Consider the following 22,715-nt stretch of genomic DNA (forward strand, 5'->3'; position numbering starts at 1 on the left):
AGTGAGGGCAGAGAGTGGAAGGCAGGGGCCTCATAGAGGTGGCCACCTGAGCAGGCTGGGCTAAGGGTGCGAGGCTGTTACCTTTCTGGGGAAATTCCTTAGCGAAATGTACGGGCTGTTTGCAGAAGTAACAGGTACAGGCTCCAGGATGTTGTGAAGCCCTGAGGGCAGCACCTATAGCTAATCCCATGGCATGGGCAGCGCCAACACCTGAACAGAGTCTCACATATTCAGACAGGTCTGCTCTGTTTTTATGAGGGCAGAGGACTTCCTGGCAGGCTGGGTTTGCATTTTCAAAGGCCAAGTGTTTAACAAAGGACTTTCGTGTTCGTTTGGCCCAAACAGTCTCTCAGTTGCATCATTTAAGTGAGAGACAAATTCACTAAAAGGTTCATCAGGGCCCTGACGAATCTTTGCTAATGAGGTGGTAGCCGACCCCTTTTGGGGAAGGCGTTTCCATGCCCGGACTTCTGCATTTTGAATCTGGGCCAGGAGGCCAGGAGGGAATTTTGCCTGTGCTGTGTTTGTATCATAAGGGGGCTTGCCGAGGAGTTTCTTTAGTGTCCAAGTTTTTGAGCACAACTGTTCAATATTTTTTTGAGCAACTTCTCGACAATTTTCTGTAAATTCTATTTTCCAGAGGATAAAGTCACCCCCAGAAAGAGCCTCACGGGCAAGAAAATACCAGTCATTAGGGGTCAACCAATGTTCGCTCTGGTTTTCCACCAAGGCTAATGTAAAAGGAGCCATAGGACCATACTGAGCACAGGCGGATTTAAGCTTTTCAACAAGGCAGAAATTTAAATTGTGATGAGTCTGTCCTGGTGGGGGGTCCTCTGGTGATGGCTTTTCCTCCTCCTCCACCTCCCCCTCCTCCACCTCTTCATTTTGATCTTCCAAACCCCCTGAAGGGCCGCTCTGGGTGGCCAACTCTGATGAGTCCCCAGAGGTCTAGCTTCTGGTAACAGGAAATGCCAGGACAGGCTGAGGCTTACTCTTCGATATACTAGATTTTTGAGATAGTTTTAGCGGACCAGGAGCCACCACTTCAAGGGCAAGATCTTTAAATTCTTTGTCAAGAGTTTTCAATTCCCTTAAAAGCTCAACATGTTCCCTATGAGCCTGGAGGGCCCGTCGCAGTGAGCTGAGATCTGGGACAGGGGGAGCCAACCCATCAAGAATGGGCCCACAAAAATGGGAAGACAGAGAAACATAGGCAGGGGGCATTGCAGAAGGGGGAACTGCCGGAGATTTTTGAGGTAGTAAAAAAGAGCCCAAGGACTCCTGTATTAAGGGGAGATTTTTGCAGGGGGTCAGTCTGGATTATGGTAACGGGGCACCCATTTCTCTAGGGAAGCCTCCTCGGTGTGTTCTAGAGGGGAGATAGAGGTCAAATTAACAGAGGGATGAGGATGGGCAGGAGTGGACTCCTGGGGATTGTTAGGTTTAAAAGTCGTGAGCATCCCCTCTTCCATAGAGCTCAGGTTGTGAACTGAAGGACAGACTGAAGGCAGACCAGAAAGCGCTGGGGGGAGGGGTTGTCTTAGGGCAGGTAGAGGGGGAGCAAAAGGCTTCTTTGAAGATTTTTTCTCCTATATTAATTAGCTTTTGTATGTCAGGGGAATGTTTATAGACCCTGAGAATGTCATTAATAATCAACAAAGGCTTTAAGGTCTTTTTTCTTTACCCTAGTTCCTTGTATCTTGAGGGGCTCATTTAGGCCAGAAAGAAATAAAACTTGTGACAAAAATGCCTGTCCCATGGCTCATCACTTTCTTACCTGCGTCGTCTCCGCTCTCCTCCAGGATCCCGTCCTGAACCTGGCGATTTCAGGGGGATCCAACAACTTCATCAAGGCCTTGATCTTCCTCTGGGAGATGACGATCCGAATCCTCAAGAGGTGGTTTCATCCATGTGGGGTGCCAGTTGCCCCACCTGCAGGGATTCAATGGGTTCTCGACCACCCTAAGGACTGAATGATAGGAACAGGAGATACAAAGGAAATACACCAAGTCTAGATTCTGATAAAGGTGCCACTTTATTTTTCTCCAAGAGGGTTTATATAGTTCCTGCAGGGTGGGGGGAGCAAGAAGCTGTTATTTGCATAAGGTGGGGCAAGCTAGCAGGATGTTTGTATAGGATGTTTACAGGGTGAAAGGGTCAAGGGCTCTGCCTCAATGTCCTGTTGCTAGGCAACCTGACTGTAAGATGATCTAGTTGCCTGTCCTTGGAGATTCTGTCCTTGTCCCAGACATTGTCAGGGACTTGGAAGGTTAGAATGTTAGTCAAAGGTAAGGAGGCAATTTAGAAACTTCTGGTTCATTGAGCAGCTGAAGAAACAGCATTTGCATAAGTTGGATTAGTTTATATCAGCTTTCATGAAGTTCAGGGCTCATAGTCACATGGAGCAGGTTGTCATTAACAATTGATGCTTAGATGGGTCTGTCAGCAAAGTGCAAACCTGTGGAGACAGATATAAACTAGGAACAAAAACAAAAATTTGTGACCTTATTTGGAACTTTTAGACCCATATAATGCAAGCCTTTATGTCATCAGACTTTTATATTTCTCAGACCCTTGTCAGGACCATCCAACCTGTCAAACAATACCTGAATAAGGGAGTGTAGATTAAGAAAAGACAGAAAAAACAGAGACATACAAGAAACACAGAGACATAGGATAGATTTGGAAGGACTATCACTGAATACTGTTGTATCCAGTTTATTCTACCCAGTGCTCATATACAGCTGAGCAATAGACAAGAGAGCATCTGCAAAGCATACTACATTGTTACAGACTTCTTTATATGAAGATTCTTTGGGTTCAAGGAGAAGTTAAGCCACTTCCCTGCAGCACATATCTTAAAAGGTCTTATTAATAAAAAACCTAGAGCCAGATATTGGGGTGAAAGCTGGAAGATTAGAGAGGTAGAGAGCAAGCTACTACATCTTAGCCCTATGAAATCCTCTGCCAAAAGAGAGAGTTAGCTCCTCTCTGCACCCTGCCTTATCACTTCCTCTCTTCAGAACCTCTCAACATAGTTACTGACTCTCAGTATGCAGAAAAAGAAGTCCTACATATTGAACTGCAGAATTTATCCCTGATGAGTCAGAATTAACTTTGTTATTTGTTCATTTACAAGAAATAAACAGAAACAGGAAGTATCCCTTATATATAACTCACATCAAATACCTTATGAGACTGTCAGGCCCTTTAGCACAAGAAAATGAGGAGATTGATCAACCAATAATTGGAAATGTGTGGGAAGAATTTCATAAAAAAATCATGTCAATGTGAGATTTTAAAAAAGGAATTTTACATAACGTGGAAACAAGCTAAGGAAATTAAATGGAAATATTCTACTTGTTCATTTTACAATCAGACTCCACTACTTGAAGGATGTAACCCAAAGGACACTTAGAAGAATGACATCTGGCAGATGAATGTGTTTCATTTTGTAGAATTTGGAAAATTGAAACATGTGCACCACACCATTGATACTTACTCAGGATTTCCATGGGCACCTGCTCTGAGTTTCAAAAAGGCTGATTCTTTAATCCAGTAATTGCTAGAAGTTATGGTCATGATAAGTATATCTGTATAAGTTAAACCTAACAATGATCTAGCCTATGTCTCTGGTAAAATGAAACAGTTTTTTTTTTTTTGCTTATTACAATATAAAATATATTACAGGTATACCATGCAATCCTACAGGAGAAAAAGTCATAGAAATAACAAATTGAACTCTAAAGGTTATGCTAAATAAACAAAAAGGAGAAACACACCCCCCCCAAAATAGACTACATAATTCTTTATTAACTTTGTATTTTCTCAATGCTAATGAGAAAGGAACAATAGCTGTGGAGAGACATTAGACAATAGAAAAAAATACAGAGTTAAATCAGCCTGTATATTTTAAGGATGTGCTAACCTCAGAATGGAAACCAGGATATGTCTTACGTTGGGGATGAGGTTTTGGTTTTGTTTCTACAAGAGAAGATAAGCTATAAATACCATCAAAATTTGTAGCATGAATCTTAGAGAGTCTTATTAATAAAATCAAACCCGGGGCCAGTTGTTGGGGTGAAATGCTGGATGGTCAGAGAGACAGAACAAGCCACAGCTAACTCACCTTGCCAATTCCTCAGCTGGTCCTGTGTCCTCAGACTGGATGCCTCTGAGTCCTCATCCAGAATGAATCTTAGCTGAACTGTGTTGCTCCAAAGCCTGAAAGCTTAACCAGCCAAATGCTTAACCAGCCAAATGCTGCTAGTTTCTGCTCCTCATGCCTTATAAACCTTTCTGCTTTCTACCACCACTCCCTGGGATTAAAGGCTGCTTTCTGGGATTAAAGGCATGAGTCACCATGCCTGGCTGTTTCCAATTCAGCCTTGAACTCACAGAGATCCAGAGGGATTTCTGTCTCTGGAATGCTAGGATTAAAGGCGTGTGCTAACATTTTCTAGCCTAAGTATCTTGTGGCTTTTCTGTTCTCTGACCCTAGATAAGTTTATTAAGGTACATTATTTTGGGGAACACAATACCACCACATTTTCTCTCTTTTTGTCTGAAATTAAAAAAAGGCTTATAACTAATACAAGAAAACTATCCAATAAGTATATACAATATATACAGCCAAAAATTACATTAATGATGTCTAGTTCATTAACATTTGACAGATTCAGATAAAAACTCCATTATATATATTAACAATGTCCAGTCCAGTAACATCTGATAAACTTAGACCAAAAAAAATTTCATTATTTACCTTATTTAAAATAAGTAGTTTCTTTTTAAAAGTATATTCCATAATCTCCTTTTTATCTTATCATATCCATATGATATAAAATATATTACAGGTATACCATGCAATCATACAGGAGAAGAAGTCATAGAAATAACAAATTGAACTCTAAAGGTATGCTAAATAAACAAAAAGGAGCAACAAACCCCCCCAGAAATAGATTACATAATTCTTTATTAACTTTGTATTTTCTCAATGCTAATGAGAAAGGAACAATAGCTGTGGAGAGACATTAGACAATAGAAAAAATACAGAATTAAATCAGCCTGTATATTTTAAGGATGTGCTAACCTCAGAATGAAAACCAGGATATGTCTTACGTTGAGGATGAGATTTTGCTTCTGTTTCTACAAGAGAAGGTAAGCTATAAATACCATCAAAATTGATAAAGGGCCGGTCGGTGGTATTCCATGCCTTTATTCCCAGCACTTGGGAGGCAGAGCCAGGCGGATCTTTGTGAGTTCAAGGCCAGCCTGATCTACAGAGCAAGATCCAGGAAAGGCACAAAGCTACACAGAGAAACCTTGTCACAAAAAAAAAAACAAAAAAAAAATTATGGGGTTGGGGATTTAGCTCAGTGGTAGAGTGCTTGCCTAGCAAAAGCTAGGCCCTGGGTTCGATCCTCAGCTCCACAAAAAAATGATAAAGTTTTGATTTGAACAAGACAGACCTCTCAATTAGAAGAGGTGATTGTTCCTCAACCAGCATGACCATCCAATTTAAAGTAACTTGGCCTAATGGTATTACATCACACATAAATTTCATGTCTTCCTAAATGTTTGTTTCTGCTCTTCTTTACAAACACTTATCACAAATGGTGTTTATGTAGTCCCACTTCAATTAAAAATTAAATCTGGCTTTGGAGTTGGAGAATGAATCTCTCATTCTTTAAAGCCAAACATGTTAAAAAGAAAATGCAAAATCTCTGTATCATGTCAGAAGAATCAACTGATATGGGACAGAAGAAAGCCAAAATTAAGGGACAATTCTATTGCCACTGTTCTCATAATACTTTGGTTCTGTTTTGATTCATCAAACTCTCCTTACAGTATAAATTTTATGTCAAAATTTATATATATATGTATATATATATATGTATATATATGTATTTGTAACTCAACATAAATCCAGTTACTCTGAACCTGATACAAGAGAAAGTAGGAAGTAGTCTTAAACACATTGGCATAGGAGATCACTTCCTAAATATAACACCAGTATTATAGTCACTGAGAGAAGCAATTAGTCAATGGGACCTCAAACCAGAGAAGCTTTTGTAGAGCAAAGGACACAGTCAACAAGACAAAGCAACAGCCTACAGAATGGAAAAAGATCTTCACCAACCCCACATCTGACAGAGGACTGATATCCAGAATATGTAAAGAACTTAACAAATTAGACATCAAAATGTCCAACAGTCCAATTAAGAAATGGGCTATAGAGCTAAACAGAATTCTCAACAGAGGAAGCTGAAATGACTGAAAGACATTTAAGGAATTGCTCAACATCCCTAATCATCAGGAAAATGCAAATCAAAAGGACTGTGAGATACCACCTTATACTTGTCAGAATGGCTAAGATCAAAAACACTGAAGACAGCTTCTGCTGGAGAGGATGTGGAGCAAGGGGAACACTCCTACATTGTTGGTGGGAATGCAAGCTTGTACTTTTCCATTTTGAACATCAATATGGCAATTTCTTAGAAAATTGGGAATCATTCTCCCCCAAGACACTGCTATACCACTCTTGGGGATATCCCCTAGGAATGCTCAATTGTACCACAAGGGCACATGCTCAGGTATGTTCATAGCAGTATTTGTAATAACCAAAACATAGAAACAACCTAGATGCCCTTCAAATGAAGAATGGATAAATAAAATGTGGCACATATACACAGTGGATTACTACTCAGCAGAGAAAAACAATGACTTCATGAGGTTTGCAGGCAAATGGATGGATCTAGAAAAAAATCATCCTGAGTGAGGTAACCCAGACTCAGAAAGACAAACATGGTATGTACTCACTCATAGAAGGATAATAGATGTAAAATGAAGGATGACTAGACTGCTAATAAAAACTCCAGGGAGGCTACCTAGAAAACAGGACCCTAAGAAAGACACAAAGATCACCAAACAACAGAAAAATGGATGAGGTCTACATGAGCAAACTGGATATGAAGGGGTAAATAAAGGGCAAATATTGGGGGAAAGAGAGCTTAGGGGAGTGGGATGTCCCAGCTGGATCAAGAACAGAGAGGGAGAACAAGGAAAAAGAGACCATGATAAATGAAGACACTATGGGAATAGGAAGACGCAAAGTGCTAGAGAGGTCCCCAGAAATCCACAAAGATACCCCCACAATAGACTACTGGCAATGGTCAAGAGAAAGCCCCAACTAACCTTCTCTGGTGATCAGATGGCTAAACACCTTAACTGTCGTGCTTGAACTCTCCTCCAATGACTGAAGGAGGCCAATGCAGAGATCCATGGCCAGGCCCCAGGTGGAGCTCCAGGAGTCCAATCAGCGAGAGAGAAGAGGGATTGTATGAGCAAGAGATATTGAGACCATCATTGGAAAAAGCACAGGTACAAATAGCCAAACTAGTGGAAACACATGAACTATGAACCAATAGCTGAGGAGCCCCCAACTGGATCAGGCCCTCTGAATAAGTGAGGCAGTTGATTAGCTTGAATTATTCAGGAGGCCCTCAGGTAGTGGGACCGGAACCTGTCCTTACTGCATGAGCTGTTTTTTTTTTTGCGCCTGATACTTATGCTGGGACACTTTGCTCAGTCTGGGTGAAAGGAGGAGAAAACTGGACCTGCCTCAATTAAATCTACCAGGCTGAGCTGAATCCCCAGGGGAGTCCTTGCCCTGGAGGAGATGGGAATGGGGGGTTGATTGGGGGGAGGAGGAGAGGGTGGAACCGGAGAAGGGAGGACAGGGGAATACATGGCTGATATGTAAAATTAAATTAATTATAAAATTTAAAAAAAAATGAAGTGCTTCTCCCATCAAAGTGCTAAAAGAAAAAAATCTGTTTTGAAAGCTTTGCTGACGCTGATGTCTGCCCCCACCATGTAACAGGATCCTCCTAAATTCTGATTTTTTTCAATGGAAAAACTTTTACAACTCCCAAACATATTCTGTTACAGGAGTTTATTTAAAAAAATTTTTTTGCTAATTGGACTCCCAGAGATCCACCTGGGGCCTAGTCATGGATCTCTGCATCCAGATCCCTCAGTAGTTGGATGAGGTTTCTAGCACGACAATTACGGTGTTTGGCCATCCCATCACCAGAGTAGGTCAGTTCGGACTGTCTCTCGACCATTGCCAGCAGTCTGTTGTGGGGGTATCTTTGTGGATTTCTGTGGGCCTCTCTAGCACTTTGTTTCTTCCTATTCTCATGTGGTCTTCATTTACCATGGTCTCCTATTCCTTGTTCTCCCTCTCTGTTGTTGATCCAGCTGGGATCTCCCACTCACCCAAGCTCTCTTTCCCTCGACCCTCGCCCTTCACTACCCCCACTCATGTCCAGGCTGTTCATGTAGATCTCATTCCATTTCTCTGTCATTGGGCAATCCCTGTGTCTTTCTTGGGGTCCAGGTGGATCTCTGGGAGTCCAATTAGCAAGAATGAGGAGGGTTTATATGAGCGAGAATTGTTGAGACCAAGGTCGGATAAAGCACAGAGACAAATAGCCAAACAAACGGAAACACATGAAATATGAACCAATGGCTGAGGGGTCACCAACTGGATCAGGCCCTCTGAGTGGGTGAGACAGTTGATTGGCCTGATCTGTTTGGGAGGCATCCAGGCAGTGGGACCGGGTCCTGTGCTCATTGCATGAGGTGGCTGTTTGAAACCTGGGGCCTATGCAGGGTCCCTTAGCTCGGCCTGGGAGGAGGGGACTGGACTTACCTGGACTGAGTCCACCAGGTTGATCTCAGTCTGTGGGGAAGGCTTTGCCCTGGAGGAGATTGGAATGGGGGGCGGGCTGGGAGGAAGGTGAGGGGGGCAGGAGGGGGGAGAACAAGGGAATCTGTGGCTGATATGTAGAATTGAATTGTATTGCAAAATAAAAATTAAAAAAAATTTTGTCCCATTTAAATTGGGATGGTTCACTTCCACTCAAACAAACAAACCTTCCAAATAAGAATAGCAAGACAGAGAAGAAATTATTAATAGCTGGACTTTATATATACTCCATGAGTTCTAATAAGTCACCAAAATCGTTTATGTGCTTCTATTAAAATACACCAATGGACACAGGTGTCATTTATTTGTTGTGAGATTAGCCAGATAAGGATTAGAATTCTGAGATTGGAACAGGCAAACACAATTCTATATTTACGATCAAACATGTTCATTTCTAACTTCCCTCTTCATATTCTTTGCTTTTAGCATCGGAAAGTGCTTAATCAATAAAGAATAGCTAGCTGGTGACTCTTTCCAAATGACGAAGGACAGGAGCCACTCACAATATTTGATAACAGTCATGAAGTGAAGTGTTTTTTTTTCAACCAAGTCAAGTGATTCCATGCTTTAAAGCATCATTTTCAGCATTTTTGTAAGTTTAGGGTCTGATTCTTCTGTTCCCAGAAAAAGACGTTCACTAGAAAGAGATGTGCAGCTTAGCTCATATAAATGCTAGCTCATCCCCCAAAAAACATGCAAACAAACAAACAAACAAACAAACAAACAAAGTCCCACTTATGAAGGAAGTGATTTTATAAGTCATGCCTTGAGACAGCAATCATCTCCATGGTGTATCCCAACCCATCTTTCTCTAGGTAGAAGAAACTGACATGCAGAGAGGCTAAACTGCCAAAGACATAACCAAGGATTTCCTGTGTGTGCCTGCTGTCCTGCCCTTGTTTTGCACTCTGTTCCTCAGACCTGCATTCTAAACCTGTACCTGTGGTTATTTCAGACCTTATACTCATTGGATAGCCTTTGATGTAGCTCAAAAGGGCCTGTTTCATGTCCTAGGAAGAGAAGGACAAAAATCAAAGTGACTTTTCACATCTGATAAGGTCTATTTACCTTTGAAGGAGGAAATTTGTTAAAGATCTGTGTACAGAAACCTTAATGAAGAGGCACAGAAGTTAGAGGGATACTGAGAAGTTTTCACAGGGATGTGTGTACATCAGGCCTAGGCTGTGTCATCCACCTCCAACCTAAGGTAACTAGTGGACACATTGCCTGTCACTACTTACACCCCCACATACCTGGAATTTAAGGTGCTACTTTGCTCTCAGGATTATGGAGCTTCTTCTGACCTTAAAGGAAGGACATAGCATAAGATTGAAATTCATAGTCAAGGCTGTGAATTCAAACCCAATTTCCCATATCTGAAAATTTTAATGGTCAGGAAATTCAAAGAAAAATACATTCATTGAAGTGAAGTTGTATATAACACATTAGAAGAATTTAGCATGGTACTTGATATGGCAAGACAATATCAGAGCACATTTGTTGACAGGGTGAAGTGGTTTGTGAGTCTATGGGTGTCTCTGGGTCTTTGTAAAACTGTGACAAGGAAACACAGGTTGGGTTCAGGAGGAAGTAGGATCTCTTCTTCTGAAACAGATATGGTGCTGTTGAGCATTTCATGAAATACATATCTCACTGACTTGTGAAAACCCCACTGTCATAGAGTACTTTCTTAACATCTTTATTACACTGAGTTATCAGGTACAGCAACTTAGAATGGGAAAAATTGATGATAGCCCACAATTCCAGGTAATAGTTCCATTTTTGGAAAATCAAGATAGAAACTCAGCTAATCATATCACATCCACAGCCAAGAGCAGAGATAAACAAATGTACCCATGCTGCCTGTTTGCTTATGCTTATGCTCTAGCTTTTTTATATGTACACAGTACAGGTTACAGACAATGAAATGATTCTGTCCATTTTAGGGACTATTAACAATTAACAATTAATAAAATCCAATAGAGACCTTCTCAAAGTAAATCTGATCTATATAATTCCACATTGAGGGTCCCTCTTCCCAGGTGACTAGTTTGATTCAGTCTGATAATAAAAACTAAGAATTGCCAGGAGGTGGTGGTGCACGCCTTTAATCTCAGCACTTGGGAGGCAGATGTAGACAGATCTCTGTGAGTTCAAGGACAGCCTGGTCTCCAAAGTGAATTGCAGGAATGGCTCCACAGCTACACAGAGAAAGCGTGTCTCAAAACTAAGAATTACATTGCCCCAGCATCACTGACAGAATTTGAGGAGATTTCTGTCTGCATTCAGAGCTGCGGTTCTCAACCTGTGTGGGTCACCACCCCATTGGGAGTCACATATCAGATATACTGCACATCAAATATTTGAATTACGATTCATAACAGTAGCAAAATTAGGACTGGAGAGATGGCTCAGAGGTTAAAAGCACTGCTTGCTCTTCCAAAGATCCTGAGTTCTATTCCCAGTAACCAAATGGTGGCTCACAACCATCTGTAATGAGATCTGGTGCCCTCTTCTGGCCTGCAGGGATATGTGCAGACAGAATACTGTATACACAATAAATAAATAAATAAATCTTTTTAAAAAAACAGTAGCAAAGTTAAAGTTAAGAAACAACAAAACAGTTATGTTTAGGGCTCACCACAACACGAGAAACTACTGTTCATGCTATTTCAAGATTTAAAGGGTCAGAGAATTGGAAAAAAATAACCATTGATCTAGCGTGTCCAGTGGAACCCAAGTGTTTATGTTGCTAACTATGAAGGGGCTTGCAAAGGATTTTCCTAATATCCTTTGCTCTAAGGGAAACTCAAGTTCTGTGTGGAAGACTCCAGCTATCTGGCCACCTTTACTACCCAGTAATAGCAGACCACTTTGTGCTACTGAACAGAGAGGACAAAACCCACTACACACATGCTGATGACACAGATTTTAGTCACATTGGGCTCCATGACCATATCATGCTCCTATGGGTACTTGTTCCTAGGCTGTATCAGCCTCTTCCTCTAGCATAACTCTGCCTAGCTGTTTCCTGTAGACTCTTTACCAGGAAGTTGTTTAACAAGTGTCCTTCTCACTCAGCATTAAGTCTATAATGTCTTGTGGCTAAGGAGATAAGGAGATGTAGGTACTTTTTTTTTTTGATTTTACATCTTTTTTGTATTGTTTTGTTTTTTTCATTTTTCATTATTAAGAAATTTTCTCCTCACCCCACATACTGTCCACAGAGCCCCCATCCTCCCTCTACAAAACCCCATCCCTCTCTCCCAAGCTACTCCACATTCCCACATCCCCCAAATCAAGGTCTCCCATGGGCAATCAGCAGAGCCCAGCACACTGAGCCTAAGCAAGTCCAACACCCTCCACACTAAACCAAGGCTGCTCAAGGTGTCACACCACAGGCACTGGGTTCCAGAAGCCTGCCCATTGACCAGGGATAGATCCTTATCCCCTGCCTGGTTGCCTCTCAAACAGTTCGAGCCAAACAACCATCTTCTGTATCCAGAGGACCTAGTCCAGTCTCTTGGGGGCTCCACAGCCACCAGTCCACAGTTCAAGGGATTCCACTAGTGTGGCCAGTCACCTCAGTTGCAGGTACTTATGAACTTCAGCATATATAAATTTCTATGATATTATTACCTTGTGTACATAAAATTTCAGTAGGAGATAAAGATTCAGTTCTACACAGGGAAAGAACTGGAGAATGTTCAATCAATCAGGGAGAGATCTCTGGCTTTGGATGAAGGGGGTGCTGAAGGGCTTCCCTTGTATCCCAGCAGAGGCTCCTGCAAAGGTCAACTTGACTTCTTGTGTAAGGAAAGCTCATTAGCAGGGAAGCAATGTCAGTTCCCATTACATCTGCAGCTCTTCCCTAGACATTCTATTGTATCCTGGAGAGACCTGGAATCCTCTGTGATGTCACTATGTTGTGGCAACACCCACTGTCCTTGGGAAATTTATTCAGTGCCTTCACCATTTACTGATGAACATGATGGCATACTGAAGAGTTTAAATTGGAAAGAGAATGGAGAGGGTAGAGAGACCAGAGAGTGACAGAGGAAAGCTGATTTTCAGCCTCCGTGTAAAACATCAAGGAAGAAATGATTGAGAGAATGGTGCAATGAGTTCTGTGCAGGAAAAGGGAAGCTTCATGGAGGAAGTGGGTTTGAGCTGAATCTTCCAGTAATGGGGAATAGAAAGTTGGAGTCTCTAGAAACCAACAGAACTTCCTTGCTTGTCATGGCTCTTGAAATTTGAGGATTGCAGGATATTTATTGTTTTGCCTCAGAAGTCAGGAACTGGTGAGATCAAAGCTTTATGCTGGGAACTCTTGGCTTTCATTCCTTTTGGAGGATAGGCATTGGTGAGTGAACATGAGACCAACATTAAAGAGGGAAGGATTAATGAGGTGTGCCCATTTCAAGGCAGAACATCACTGTTCTTCAACCACACTGGCTAACTTTAGGTACTTCCAAGCTGCTTTGTGTTCCTGAGTTGTCAGTGAGTTGACTTGTTGAGTCTGGTGACCATGTTCTGCCCTTCTATGTCTTCTCCATCAATAGATATATGGTTAGTGACCTCTCAAGATATTTGGGGAAACTTTAAATTTCTGGGGTGATTATGAACTATTGCAATTTTCTGCTGACTTGTAAACCCACAGGATTGTGGACTCTGCAGCCAAGATAAATTATGAGTCTCCAGCTGTGAATGCGCCTGAAGAGGCTATCTCCTTCGTTACTTGTAGCATGTGTTATGAGGGCAGAGAGAACCAGAGAGCTGAGAAAACCACTTCTCTTCAAATAGAGGAGACAGCTGAGTTCCCCAGAGGGGGCATCAGAAGCATGGGACAAAATAATTTGGGGTGTCAACTAGTCATTGATAAACAAGCTTTCTCAAACGTTTGAATAGGACTCAGGGTGGTCTGTCCATCCTCTTTGCCTTGTCATACTGCAAGCTAATTTGTGTTCATTTACCCACAAGGAGCAGCAGGGAGCCACCATCCCACCAAACCTTTCTCACCAAGATGCAGGTGATCAGAATGTGCAGAGACTGACCTGTCAGCTACAGCAAATGACCATTGAAAGAAATTAGCAGTGAGATCGCATGATCTTTATCACAGAAGAGATCATGAAGAATAGGTATTCATTCTTTTAAACTGTGTGGTTTCAATCTTAGGTCCACTCTGTCATCATTAACTCATTTTATACAAGGTTTTTGTTTCTGGTAGGCTGCATGTTTAGGGTTTGCCTTCAGGGTATGCCAAAATCATGTCTCTGAACTCCACCTAAAGGCAGAACCTCAAATGTGGACAGGAATGACATGAGGACAAAGATTCTTCTGCTTCCTCTAAAAAGAAACAAAAACAGAGCCTGTGGCATGAGTCATACTACTCATGCATTGTGGTAGTAGTAAGTGAGTTCCCAGAATGCATTTGAAGAGATTCTATCAAGTGCTGGCTAGTGTGAGATGTTAGTTGCTGTGAGTTTGAGTTGATTGTTTTGTTACTTGCTTGGAAAGGACTTGTGTGTTTGATTCTCCAAGCAGCAGTAGGAGAGGACTGATCACACTTCTAAATGTGTGGATACAGGGACTGAGATACAGATCCCTGCTCTTTTGTTCCTCCCTGAGAGGACACGCCTGCATGCATTTGTTCAGCATCCAATTGATAGAGTGCTCCCACTCTCACTCAGTCTCTCTAAGTATCTCTTTCTCTGTCTCTTTGTCTCTCACACACTTGTATATGTGTTATGTATTTTTTGATGTATTTGTGCATGTATATCCCAATAGTTCCTGCAATCAGGGATCTGTGGTTGGGCATGAGCACTTCCCTATCTCACAGTTACCAGGTAATACCTTGGTGAAAATTGGGAGCACCACTTTGAGCATTATAGTTCTGCCAATGTACTTATTTTAATGACACATAGATATACCTTTGAGGAGTTTATAAATCTATCATGATGTTTAGTCCCATCCTCAAAACGGTTCATGATGTTATTTTCATCTTCATTGTCACAGGAACAATTATAGAGAATTTGTTTTTGAATACAGGAGAAACATCTTCACAGATTCTGGAGGGTACACACCTGTGAAGTAGACACTAAGTAAATTCTTAGCTATTTCAGCAAACTTCCTGAGAGAGCTCATGCAGCTCCACCTCCTATCATCTAAACAGCCTGCCTCTGCTGGCCTAAGGTCAGAATAGCTGTAAGTAAATTGTATGCAACTCTGTGGGTTTGGTCCCGGGTTTTGGCACAAACAATGTAAGCAAATTTGTTGCAACAACTCTGGGGAAAGGTGTCCTGACTACCTGGGGAGTCAGGTAACACCTTGAGCTGCTTAGGACAACTCTGATGGCTGGAACTGCAAGAAGACAGTTTAGCCCTGGAGGGCAAGATATCCCACTCACCTTGAGCTGATCAGAACAGCAGCTCTGCCTTGAAGGTGTCCTGGATACCTGGAATTGTTTAGCACAGCTCTGATGGCTGGAACATCAAGGAGACAGATCAGCCCTGGAGGGTGAGATATCCTGGGCACCTTAAGCTGCTCACAACAGCTCTGCCCTGAAGGTGTCCCAGAGACCTGGAGCTGTTGTGCACAGCTCTGACAGCTAGAATTGCAAAGAAGCAGCCCGACCCTGAAAGGGACAATTTTCTGACTTCTTTGGAAATTCAGACCTGGAACTGATGGGGGATGATCTCCCTGCAGGATACAACAATCCTGCTCTTCTCCTGGAGAGCTGCTACAGCTGAGTTTTGCTCAGGCCCCTCTTAAGGTGGCTTCCTAGCAGAGCTTTGCTTCTCTGGCCTAAGATGTTTGCTCTTTTGCTTCACTCTTCAAAAGGGAAAATGCCTGCAGAAATGTAGCTATGTCCTCTGGCTCTGGAAAATAGTGTTACTTTTTAGCTTTTTATTGCTCTGTCCACTGAGTGATGTCTCAGCAGAGGTCTTCTGTCCAGCTCCTCCTTGTTCTGCTCTTTCAACTTTCTTGATTTGTACATGGAGGGATGTCTCAACATGGATCTTCTCTATGCCAGTGAATAAAGAGTTCACAGGCAAAACTCTTTTGAGAAAGAGATTTATTTGGGAAGGAGGAGTCCAGGAGAGTAGCTGCCTCTACCAGGGTGGAGAAAACAGCCTTTTCTTCTAACTGACCAGGCAGGCAGATTACACAAGAAGTTTTGGAGGTGGAGTCAACCAGGGGTTGACTTCGGGCCCAGGGTTCTACTGTCCTACTCTGTGATTGGTTGGTTTCACAAGTCAGTTGGCCAGGGGCACAGATGGCTCTGATCTGACTGAGCCAAACTGTGTTTGTTTCTGCCCTGATCTGAGTCTTCATTCCCTAGTTCTGGCCTCCAGGGTCAGGGTGGGTTTCTTTAGCCAGCCACTTGTCCCTAAAATAGTAGGTTTAATAAATGCCAGAAGTTCCCAGTACTTAGGAGACAGGATGTGGCACCCCTGATGTCCAGTAGTCTAGAATATACCCAGAATTTCTGTGATACTTGAGGCCTATGTTTATGGAATTCTTTACCTCTAGGTCCAGGACCTACCACCAGCCAAATCCTTTCTATGAAAAGCTCAAGATGGAACATAAGCAGGTCATGTCACATATGCAGAGCTTGAAGATTGAGAACACCAAAGTCTCAGAGAAATTAAATGGTCTGGCCGAGGAGTCAATCTTCCATTGTTAAGTGCCTGTTGTTCAGGGGACCACAGCATTGTGCAATGGCCTTCTCTGGCTTTCCTTGTTGCTGTACTGCAGAGTCTGAAGCTCTGGTTCCAGCCCTTCTGCCTCTTAGCAAGCTTCTTTAGCAAGTAGTGCTTTGTCTTATGCATCTCATTCTCAGCTTTGCCAATAGTGAAAGAGACTGTTAGCTAATCCCAACCCCATATTGTCATACTTTATAGCTCCAGAACGACTATTTTTAACCTTTCTAATGCCATGACCATTGAAGTACAATTCCTCATGTTGTGACATAACACCATAAAATTATTTTTCTTGCTACTTCGTAATTGGAAACACTACTGTTATCAATCATAAAGTAAATATCTGTTATGCAGAGTATCTGAGATGCCTCCCCTGTGAAAGAGTAATTCCATCACTAAATGAGTCATGACATTTAGAAGTCCAGTTTGCAACACGAGATAGGTATGCTGCATGGTCTTGGGCAGGGGTCTATTGCCATAAGACTGCTACACCAGTAGTGTCTCCTACTCTCACTCAGAGAGGATTTGTCCTCTATTTGCTGATGTTTCCCATTTTCAGACGTGTTGGCATGTACCTTTACTTGCTGAACCATCTACTGGTCCCTAACTTCTTAAATGTATACCTTTATACCAATAGACTTTGACTTCCCTCTTGCAACACCTTTTTTTGTAGATTCCAATGTTCTGTTATATTTGCACATTTCAAGAATGTTATGTTCTATTCCTACCGCCATTTTTGTGTAAGAACTTTGGAATCCACTCCCAATTTCTTTAGCATCTCACTGATTGTTCAGTGTTTTATTTTCTAGTCTCCATTTGTTTGTATACTTTCTATAGTTTATTTTTGTTCTATTTTGTATATTTTTATACTGTGATCTTATTAAAATAATAGTTATTTCAATTACCGTGTTTTTGAAAAGATTTGTTTTGCATAAACCCATTTTGCTTTGCATAAAACCATTTTGAAAAATAATTGCTTAGGTTGCTGTTAAAAATACATTCTGCTACTGTTCCACGGAAAGTTCTGTAAATGTTAAATCAGTCCATTTATTTGTATATAGGTTGTTCACAGGTTTGCTTTTGTTTTGATAACTGATATAATCATGTATTAAATTCACCCAAAATATTGTTGAGTTCTATTTGTTAGCTCATAATTAGTAGTGTGTGCTTTATAAAATTGGGAACATCAATATCACAAGAACATACGTTTATGGACTCTTGTTGAATTTCTCACTTTATCAATATGTAGTGACCTTCATTTTCTCATTGACTAATTTAACTTTAAAGTGTACATTGTGGACTATCAGTATGGTTAAACTTGTTTGTTTCCACATGTGATTTTCTGCCTAATACTTTGGCACTGAATTCATTGGTTGCAGGTACCAAATAGCTCTATGTAGTAGAATATTACTTTAAGGTGTACTGCTTTTGTTTATGTTGAATTTTTTAACTCTGTGAAGCTATGTTACTGTGCCTGTGTAAAACACCTGATGATTTAAAACAGAACAGGCCAAGAGCAAGAAAGGAGAAATGATAGGTGGGGCGGGCAGGCTTAGAGTATATATAGAAGGAGAAAACTGGGTGGAAAGCTCTAAAATCAAAGAGTCAGAGAAGGAGGAGGGTTCCAGGAGCCAGGCATGCAGCTACACAGCAAGCACAAAGTAAGCATAAAATTTACAGAATTTAGAGAATAAGAAAAGCCAGAGGAAAAAGATAAAAGGGTTAATTTAAGAAAAGCTGGTTGGAAATTAAGCCAAACTAAGGACTGGGCACTCATAAGTAAGAATAAGCCTCTGTGTATGATTTACTTGGGAGCTGGATGAATGGCTGTCAAAGAGCAATGACCTCCAATAACAACTCTCTTTCATTTATGTGGTCTATTTTGTCAGGCTATTTCTTCTAATTGGAATGTGAGACACTTAAAAGTCAGAATTATCTCAAGTTGTAAAATTATTACTGTCATTTTCTTATATGTCCTTTACTATATGTTTTAAGTTTTAAAGATAATTTTTACTTAAATATTTTTAGTCTAATGGTGTATTTGGACTCTCTCACATACATTTATTCTCAATCTTCCCAGTTCTCTTCTTCTTGCTTTGGTTTTGGGAATGCTTTCATCTAACTTATTATTTTTGTCTGTTTTTATAGGATACATTTATAGGATTCATTGCAATCTTTGTCTTTAGCTACCTTAAATGCACCAAAGAAGAATACATTCTGAATGTAAGGTTTTTTTATATTATTCAATACAACAATTTTTTAATAAATAGAGTTTTCAAGATAGCACTACTCAAATTCACCCAAAGAGAAAATGACATGATTGTAGGCTATGACAGGCAAAACTGAAGGTTGTTAGATAATTTAAGCTGCCTTATCCAAGCTTGTAAAATTCTAGTTGTGTCCATATTCTACAAAGCCTTTTGATAGTACTGCATAATTTATTTGTGACATAATGACATTATAAGTTACCCAAACTATTGATAGTATTTGAATGACCAATGTAATAGTAAAACTTACCCTAAAAGTTTCTCTTTTAATCACCAATAACCTCATATGACAAATTATTGGAATTCTCAGTGATTTTTAAAAAATTAATTTATTCATAATAGACATACAGCCTCAGGTGGAAAATATTAACATTTAAAAGGGGTAAAGTAACAAGGGCCTGAGTAAATAATGGGCACAAGAGTGGGGTTATTTCCATTCTCCTGATATGAGAAGTAGATTATATGGACCATGTCTTAATGTTCAACAATCTACTGGGATAAAAAATGCTTTCAATAATGCTTGGTTTACTATATTAAAGGTAGAAGGAAAAATACTTACAACTCACAGAGAGACTTGTGTTTTCAGGAGTAGAAAAATGAGGATATAAAGTGAGGTCATGATTGGGTGGGGTTGATTTGCCATGGGGCTATTGTGACAGACTGTGAGATCAATATTATTGCCTGGCAACCCAAGTGGGATTCTCTCTGCCCATGTCATGGGACCAACAAGCAGGGAGCAGCTGAGATGCAGTGTTTCCTTAGGACACTTTATTATCCAAAATATGTGTACCATACAACCTTTATTGTGCACAAAGTGGGAGGTGATTCCAATCAGGCCAAGGCAAAATCCTTCGACAATACCCTTGTACCTGGTACTATTACTTAATAAAGGGTACCTAATCCCACTGAATACTGCCTGAGCAAAAGATGTTCAGAGTCTTTTCTGGGAGAATGTCCCATTAACTAAGAAGTAAACTATGAAATAAGAAATAAAAGCCTCAGAGTTATCTTCCAGGGTAACAGTTATTCTATTGTTACCTTCTTTCTGCAAGGTTTTAAGCCATTTCTTATACTAGATTGAGGTTGAAGTGGGAGTTGCTTTTCTCTGAGATAGGTGCCCAACTTAACCTATCTGATGCACGCTAAAACCCTAGATGAATGGGGACAGTACCATCTATGAAAATTGAGGGTACTGTGTGTCACTTTTGAACTTGAGGTCTAAAGACAGGTGAGGTTCCTGCCACACTGTTCAAGCTAGGATGTTATTGTTACTTATTGAGAAGCCTCAGTCTCTGGCTCTAGGCCAAGTGTTGATAATATTTATACTCTGATGCTTCTGGACCTTCTTACTGCTAATAATGGGGTTACATTAATTTTTCAATATTTATAGTTACTGTACATTGTGGAGGTTCCATTGACACTAGAAGAGTGACTCTGGTCTTAGAATCAAGTGAGTAAACTTATGTTAATTCTATGGAAATTCTATGCTGAAACTGAATTATCTTAGTAATACATTCAGTTTTTTCTTTGGTTTCATGTGAGAGACTGCAAGTAATGGAGGTAATTCTCCAGGACATCCAAGGTGATTTAAGATCTGTGGATCTGGTGGACAGTGTACATTCCCAAAGCATGCAAGTCTCTTGAATTCTTGACCAAACAGAAAGAGAAAAATAGTCTTACAGTTATAATAGTTGTTGTACTTAGCAGGAAAACAAAAATTATCACATGAGAAGTCTATAAATGGAGCTTAGGTAAGAAGAGAAGTTGCCTGGGCTTTCTTTCTTCACACTTGATAGAAAATGGAGATACAAATTCTACAGAGCCTCACTCAGTGTCCCCAGCTGTTCTTTGGTTCTTTAAACTAAACCATTCCACATATCCAGAGAACCCAACATATCCAGGTTGTTCTCTCTTCCCATGAAGTTATAAGAATACTGGTATTTCTCCTTGTGTTTGTTTTTGTTTGGCCATTGAGATTATAATATGATTATGTTATTTCCCCTTGATTTGTGGACTCACAAACATTTCATTTATGTTTTATGTTCTATCCATTTGATAAAGTTTTAACAATATGAATACCCAAACAGGAGCTAAATAATCCAACAATTGCTGTGCCAATTTGCATGATAAAAAACCCAGAAGGTTGCAATCCTACATAACAATCTAGCAGAAACTCTGGGATGTCGGGCATGGGAGAAATTGTCTTTCCAATGGAAGAGGACAATATGTTACCTGATATAGTTCTTTTTTTAGATTGCATTATACTATATTAAATGCTCTTTCCATGTGTGAACAATACCATATATATTCCTTTGTTTACACATTCAGGGCTTCTTTTATCAGTAATTTTTTTATAAAATCTAAATCATTTATAAGCACATACATTTCTAATATCATAAATGTTATCTTCCCAGTTATCTGTTCTAGCTGTTTTTCCTTTCTCCTTCCTTGATTCTTCTCTCCTACCTACTTTCCTCATCCACTTTCCATCCTTTATCTTTTATTATTATTCACTATACTCATATTCAATTTATTTTCCTTTATATACTTTTCTTTCTTTTTTCTTTATTTCCTCCTTCCTTCCTTTATTCTTTCATTCTTCCTCCCTTCTTTTCTTCCTTTCTTTCATTTTTCTTCTATGAAATGTCCTTATTTACAAGAGCTGAAGATTTAGTTCACAGACTAACCTCATGTCAGAAAAAATTACTACAAGTGAACCTCATACACATTATGAATAGGAGATGGTGGAAAAATTGTAGCTTGCTTTGCTTGCTGGCATCTGGTTTTGCTAATGGATTTGTGGTATCAATGAGCAGAAGGCAGTGTCTTTTCTCTGAGTGAACATTATTAGGAGATGTCTATGCTATAATGGAATGTTGTTTCAAACCAGTGAAATAAGAATAGCCTCCTTTGTCCACTTTTCCTTGCCTTTGTGGCTTACCAGCGAAGATGCACCTTGAAATGATTGATTCTTTTTTAACTTTGATGGCATTAAACACCAACATGCTAAAAATCCCATACGGGTCTTTCAGGGTCAAAATTTAAAAAGTCTTCCATCCATGCTCTTCCATACATAGAGATACTGTCTATTTAAGATATTGTATGATCACAGATGGAATAATAAGGAGCATAAGGCCTACTTATAATCTAAGATTGGTTTGAACTCAGAGAGATCATGAATTGGCAAAGAAGATAACATTCTACATACTATAGAAATGAAGCCAATCTTCAAAAGATTCAGAAGATATCACAGAGTGATTCTTATATGTAGTAGGTATAGGATACCATATCTACTATTAGCATTATCCAAGTTTAAAATAGGAACAAAATTGGGGTTTTTGGTGAAAGCCATATAAAACCACAAGGTTTAAGAGTAGCTGAAGTTATAGCAGGTTATAGTCCAGTGATGAGAAGAGACATACCTACCTTTCTTATGGTAAATATTTATTCTTTTGAGAGAAGAGGTAAGACTGTTGGCTCAAAAGGTTAAAATTAGAGTCTCAGAGATTTGAATTATATAACAAGCTACTTTTTATACCTTACAGCTTGTCCTCATGAATAAAGATTTGTCAGCAACAAAAGGGATTCTGAGACCAGTTTAGTAAAGAGGGAGAATCTCATGTCTCCAGTCATGATATAAAGCAAAGGATAACCAGACTACAACCCACAGCTCCAGAGAAGCAAGGAAGAAGGAAGACCCTAAGAGAGACACATAGAGAGTCCTGCACAAAGAAGAAATCGATGAGATCTACATGAGCAAACTGGTATTAATAAGGGTAATGGAGGGCAAGGAATGGGGAATGAGAATACAGGGGAATGGGATGGTCAAGCTGGAAAGGGACAGAATGTGAGAGCAAGGAAAGAGATACTATGATAAATGAAGACATCATGAGAATATGGAGAAACAGTGGGCTAGGAAAATTCTCAGGAACCCACAAGGATGATCTCAACTTAGAGTACTGGCAA

At 40.3% G+C, this 22,715-nt stretch overlaps 1 long non-coding RNA gene across 1 annotated transcript; it reads left to right on the plus strand.

Moving 5' to 3' along the window:
• The first annotated feature begins 12,790 nt into the window (after nucleotides 1–12,790).
• LOC131901958 (uncharacterized) lies at nucleotides 12,791–22,428 on the plus strand. Its single transcript, XR_009376952.1, has 3 exons — nucleotides 12,791–13,142; nucleotides 18,631–18,705; nucleotides 22,295–22,428. It is a non-coding gene; the product is annotated as an uncharacterized LOC131901958 (long non-coding RNA).
• The last annotated feature ends 287 nt before the right edge of the window (nucleotides 22,429–22,715 follow it).

Source organism: Peromyscus eremicus, unplaced genomic scaffold, assembly GCF_949786415.1.
Source record: "Peromyscus eremicus unplaced genomic scaffold, PerEre_H2_v1 PerEre#2#unplaced_783, whole genome shotgun sequence".
Lineage (NCBI taxonomy): Eukaryota > Metazoa > Chordata > Mammalia > Rodentia > Cricetidae > Peromyscus > Peromyscus eremicus.